Genomic DNA, 5,960 nt, shown 5'->3' on the forward strand with positions numbered 1-5,960 from the left:
AGCTAGGATGTTCATAGCAGCTTTCATCATAATAGGCAAAAACTGGAAATAGCTCAGATGCTGATCAACAGTAGAATGGGGAAACTACTGTATTCATATAAAGAAATATCATACACCGTAAAGCAATGATCTTCTACACCAATAATATGAGTGAATCCCAAAACTATTCTGATGAGGAAAAGAAGCCAAACATACCCCCAAACACACAAATACAATGTATACTGTCTGGTTCTATTCATGTGGAATCCTAAAACAGACAAAACTAACCCAGGGTGATAGAAATCATTTCAGGGGTTATTCATGGGAGGATCGACTAGGAAGGAAGGGGTATGGAAAACTTTCTGGGGTAATCGAAATATCCTGTATCTTGATATGCAATCATCAAAATTGAATGTTTAAGATCTGAGCATTTCATTATGTGTAAATTACATCTTTAAAAAAATTATTCTTGTGGGCCAGGCACTAAGCTACGTGCTTTGTACACATTATGTCATTTTAACTAATCAGCAAATCTCATGAGGTAGGTATTATGGTCTCTCTTTTACAGATGAGAAAACTCAAAAAGGTTAAGCAACTTGCCCCAGCATACAGCTAGAAAAATGAAATTAGAACCCATGGGGTATGACTCCAAAATCTCAAGGGTTCCTCTTCTTCCTCAATCCATTTTCTTCTCTAAGATTTTTTATAGATGGAGAAACTGAGTCCCAGAAAGGACTGGAGACATGCTCAATGTCATTTAGCTTTTTAGAATCAGAATCAAACTAGAACCCAGATCTCTGGAGCTTTCTTATTATGTCGCACATCCTCACTCGGGCAAAGAAGTCGAGCTTACTCTCACTTCTGCCAGGCTGGGGATTGGGAGCTAAAAGTATAATTTTTAAAGAGTTGAGTATAACCTTCATTTTACAGGAAGCCCAAACTCAGGGCATAGATATCCTGTGACTTCAAAATGAGAGACTGAGCTTTTCATCTGTCTTTGTACTACTAGAGTCGTTTTGGGTTAGTTTTCTGGGAATCATGGAAGTTTACCATTCACTTCCCCTGTAATTAAATCATGTTACCTGCAAGACCCCACAGACTCTCACCTGTTACCTCTCTCCATGCCTTCTTAGGTTGTAGGATGTCCAAACATCCAACACAATCAGCAAGCTTCCCTTTGCTTAATTTAAGAGACTCAAGCATGAGTTTCTCACCCTCCCCTTGATAGTAGAAGTTCTGACATGGATCAGCATCAAAAACAAAAAAACAGCCAATCTAATTTGGTTTTAACTCACAACGTATCAGTCAACATTCAAAGTGGTGGTTGTCAGGGTCAGCCCATCAAATTGTTTAAAAAACAGTGTTGTCTTTTGGTGTTTTCTGGCTGGGAGAATTCGGCTCAAACCATGATAGTTTGTTTAGTGTCTGATGCAGAATGTTCAACCCGAAACGCTTGGTTTTCTGGAAGGAAAAATATGTATGTCCCAGCTCCCTCAGCCCCTGTCCACTAAAGGGAAACTTCATCTTGAAATTTCTTTGTCTCCGCTTTAAAAGTCACAGAATGTGTTTCATGGTCTGCCTTTTCTCTGGAACTGGCAAACAGTGCTGTGAATGAATCACCCTGCTTCTGGGAATGTTTTGCTCCAAGAGCTCAAGCGGGGGTACAACAAGATGATAAACAGCCTCTTGAGTGATAGCTTCCCCCCCACCACCCCCCGCCCCGTCCCCACCATCCCCACCATGGCGCCTGGGGGCCTGTGAATTCATAGAAATGGACTGTGGCTGAGCTTTCTGAGACTCCTGGGTCCAACTCAGTTTTGCAGGTGAGGAAACCTAGGCTTTAGCATTTACAGAAGGAGAGCCATGGAACAGGGTCAAGGCCATGTGAGGGTGATGCATTCTCACTGATCAGGTGCCCGTGGATTGTGCCTTTATCAGTCTGAACTTCACCTTCCTCCTCTGGAGAATGAGGGTGAGAAGCCTGATGTCCCTGTTGGTTTTCAGTCATTTATGGGCTCCATATAGCTATACAGTTGCCTGGTAGAAATGATGAATCTGAACCGTGGTTCTCTGCCTCCCAAGCCAGAGAAGGACCTAGGTTTATGGCCCTTCACAAGGTGCCAAGCGGTTCAGTTCAGTTGAGGTTGGTTCAACAAACACATCCAAGCCCTTGCTTACTCCAGGCACTGGGGACACCAAGGTAGATCAGATGCGATCCCTGCCTTTGCCCTGTGGGGCCACAGAGACACAGGCAATTTACAAGAGACAGTAGGAAGCCTGGTGGTATTATGCCTGAAGGGCTTTGAGAATGCAGAGAGGGCCTTCACTCAGCCTGGAGAAGAGTCAGGGAAGGCTTCCTGGGGGAAGCGACAGTGCCAGAGGGTTAGCATCCCATGGCACTGATCAAAGGAGGTGATGACCAAGTGGAATGAGACCTTGGGCAACTCCTTTCCCTGCTCTGGGCTCAGAATACGCTTGTTGGGAATGGCTGATTCACATGATGGCTGTGGTCTCCCCACTCTGGACCTCTGAGGTAGGGAAAACATTGAGTTTTTGAGCTCAGAGGGTGCCTGGTCCAGTGTCCAGGAAAGACTCTCCTTGTTCTGGCATTTGAGGCTGGGACCTTCCTCATTTCTTTCGGCCCACGGTCCTCAAGGAACATCAGGGCGCCCCACAGCCTTTCGGCTCTGACCAAGTCTCAGATCATGTGAGAACACCCTGAGCTAGAGAGGTGAGTGAGTCACCCTTCCCTCTCTTGACCCCGTGCCCTGTCCTCAGTCCATTGGAGAATTGCTGCAGGCAAGAGAGAGCTCTCAATGCTAACAAATGACTCAGGCACACTGCCAGCTGGACGATATCAAAAGGGAAATGATTCCGAAGTGTGCATCTCTCTGGCAAATTGCTGGAGTCCCTAACCCCAGATGGGCAGGCAGTGTCCCGAGATCCTCATTTCCTCTTAGCTGCCCCTGTCTCTCTTTGTCCTTATGAGCCAGGCTTAGCTCCTGGAAAGTGTGAGGCCTCCTTGCTCTCTCTACCTCCTCTCCTCCCATTCCCTCTGGGATCTCCTATGATCCAACTCACGCCTCCCACTTCCCTGCAAATGCACTGCCCGGGGTTGGCTCTAGCTGCTCCGTGGCTCAATCCCCTGGACGCTTTGTTATTCCTGTCTTCTCTTATGTGGCCTGCCTGACTCAGGAGAAACCCTTCTGGGAAGCTCGGAACCTCCTTTGGAGGCCTCTTCCTGTAGCCTTTTAGATATGAGGGCTCTTTGGGGGCTCTGCATAGCTTCCTTCTCATCCTATATACAGTATTCTACTCTGAGCCTCAGTTTCTCATGAATGAAATGGACATTAATATAATAGTACGTTTTCTAAGGGATTGATGAAGAGATTAAGTGAGTTAACACACATAAGGCATTTAGTGTCTGATGCAGAGTATTCAACAAGTGTTGGCTTAGTATTATTAGTTTTTCAACATCTCCGTGGATACATAATGGGTTTCTCCAACATAATTTGGCCAAAACTGAACTCTTGACTTTTTGCCCTCAGCAAGCTTCTACCCAGGCTTCCCCATCTCAGTAAATGACAACTCCATCCACTCAAACCAAAAGCCTGGGAATCAATCCTGATTCCGCCCCCTCGGCATACCCACACTCCTGATCCAAGCAAGGGCTGTGGGCGCTTCCTCCAAATGCACTTGAATCATGTACTCCTCACCACCTTCCCTGCCTGGGCTGAGCCTCTTTCCCTTGGAGGACTTCCCATCCTCCTTGTTGGCCTCCCTGCCTCCACCTGCCCCGCTTTAATCCTCCTCCATGCCTTTGCCAGTGGGAATGTTCCAAAACCATACATTGAATCCTGTCACTCCTCTCCCTTAACATCCTCGGAGGCCTCCCAGTGTATTTAAATAAAGCTTACTGCCCAGGAGGCTCCAGGCCCTGCTATGGGCTCCAGCTTCGCCTCCTACTGATCTACCTAGACCAGTGCAAGCCAGTTCTCACCTCAGGGCCCTGCCTGAATGCTTCCTCCCCCAGACCTTCCCATGGCCTCTCTATCATCCTTCAAGCTTCAGCTAAATTTCATCTTCTCCGAGAAGCCCTCCCTGACCGCCTGTCCTCCGTGCTCCCCCACTCCCCATCCTGTCCCCCACTTCTATCCTACCATGTAGCACGATCTGTATTTCTGCATCGATATCTTCGTTCTCTGGTTTATTGACCACCTCTCACACTAACCTGTGAACTTCACCAAGGCAGGAGCCATGTGTATTTTCTCAACCAGTGTGCACCTACCAAATAGAAAATGTTTCTCATCCACTCCTGAGGCCTCAAGTAGACCTCCAGACCTGCGCTCTGTGACCTTGGGGGAGTCTCTCACCCTCTCTGGGCATGAGTTTCCAGTGCCTGGCAGGTGGAGGGATCTGGCTGGCGATGGACTCCTCTTCTTTTCCTTGGCCCGAGGTGCAATGGGAGGGGAAGCTGCCGAGACTGGCCCTTCTGCTGCTGTATACTCCAGGTACACAGCAAGTTGCCTTTTGTTGACACAAAGTGCTCTGCAAGTGTTTGCTGAGTTGAATCAAGTCCAACAGCCCTGCCCCAAGGCTCTGAAAGCACAGATGCCAGCACCTCCAGGGATGAGAAGGCTACAGGGGGACCAGCACAAGGCCCCGGGGAGCGAATTTTATGATTGCACGATTAAATATGTTTAATTATTGGGAGGTAGCTGTGGTGGGAAGTTGAACACAGACCACAAGCAGCAAAAGGCCTGGTTCAAATTTGGGTTGTGGGGAGGAACCTCCCTGCCAACTCTGGGCCCGCCCCAAATCCAACCATCTGGATGGGAGAAGTCTCCGCCAGGGACTGTGGCCCCAGGAGACTGAGGCCTGGGGCCAGGCTTCTTCCTTGCTCCTCCTGGGATCTCCACCCCTGCTGAGTGCCCCTCCCCCCCATCCTCCCTGAGCTGGCAGGAGTATGGGGAGAAGGCCAGACTCAGGGCATGACCTGGGGCAGAGTAGCTGGCTTAGTTCCTGGTCTGGAAGCCTGAGCTCGTGTGGTAGCTTCAGGCAGAGGCTGGGACAGGCCTGGCACTGCTCTTGGGGACCTGGGAAATTCAGGCCTGAGATTCCTGTTCGAACATGCATGAGGCCTGGTCAGTGTCAAGCCCTGGTCCGGGCAGTGCTGGGTCACAAAGACGACCCAGGCCCAAACCTGGTGGAGCACTTGGCCTTTGGTGAGAATGGGTGGGTTACAATGAGCATTCCTTCTGAGAAGTGCCAATGGGGCCCTTGAGGCTTTGACCCAGGCTAGATGATCAAGGGAGGGGCCAGAGAATGAATAGAATTAATCAGGGAGGAGAGGCCCGGAAAAGGATGGAAAAGAATATCTCAAGTAGAGGGGAAGCAGGAGCAAAGGCCCAGAGGTAAGACTGTGGCTCAGGTGGGGAGTGAGCAGCAATTCAGCCCCGGAGGAAGATGCAAATGGAACTGAAGAGGCTGGCAGGGCCCTGGGTGGCCTCCTAAGTATGAGCTTTGGCCGGAGGCCACAGGGTAACAACGGAAGGACCAGAGAGGTGTTTTGGAAAGAGAAGCTTGAGGGCTGTTACAGGATGAATCAGGGATGGAAAACCAGGAGATTGTGAGGGGGCCAGGATGGGGTTCCAATGAACCAGCCCCCATCTGCCTGTGGGGGAGGGGACAGCAGGTAGGGATGCTTGAGCTGGTAGAGACAGTAGGTCTTGGGTTAGGGGTAGTAGGGGGAGGCTGGGATGCAGATGTTTCTGGCTGAAGTGTCTGAGAGGATGGAGCAGTTATTTCTAAGGCAGGGACTTAGGAGGAGGGCTAGTTTCAGGGAACAGAGGATATGTTCTGCTTAGGATAAATAAAATATCTTGGAGAGCACAGTGGAGTTTGGGGGCTGCCCTAGGGAAAGTTCTGGAGGATGAGGGACAGATGGGTCCAGTTCTGGAGAGAAGCCAGGGCTGGCCATG

The sequence above is a fragment of the Pteropus medius genome, unplaced genomic scaffold (genome assembly GCF_902729225.1).
Source record: "Pteropus medius unplaced genomic scaffold, Ma_sr-lr_union100, whole genome shotgun sequence".
Taxonomy (NCBI): Eukaryota; Metazoa; Chordata; class Mammalia; order Chiroptera; family Pteropodidae; genus Pteropus; species Pteropus medius.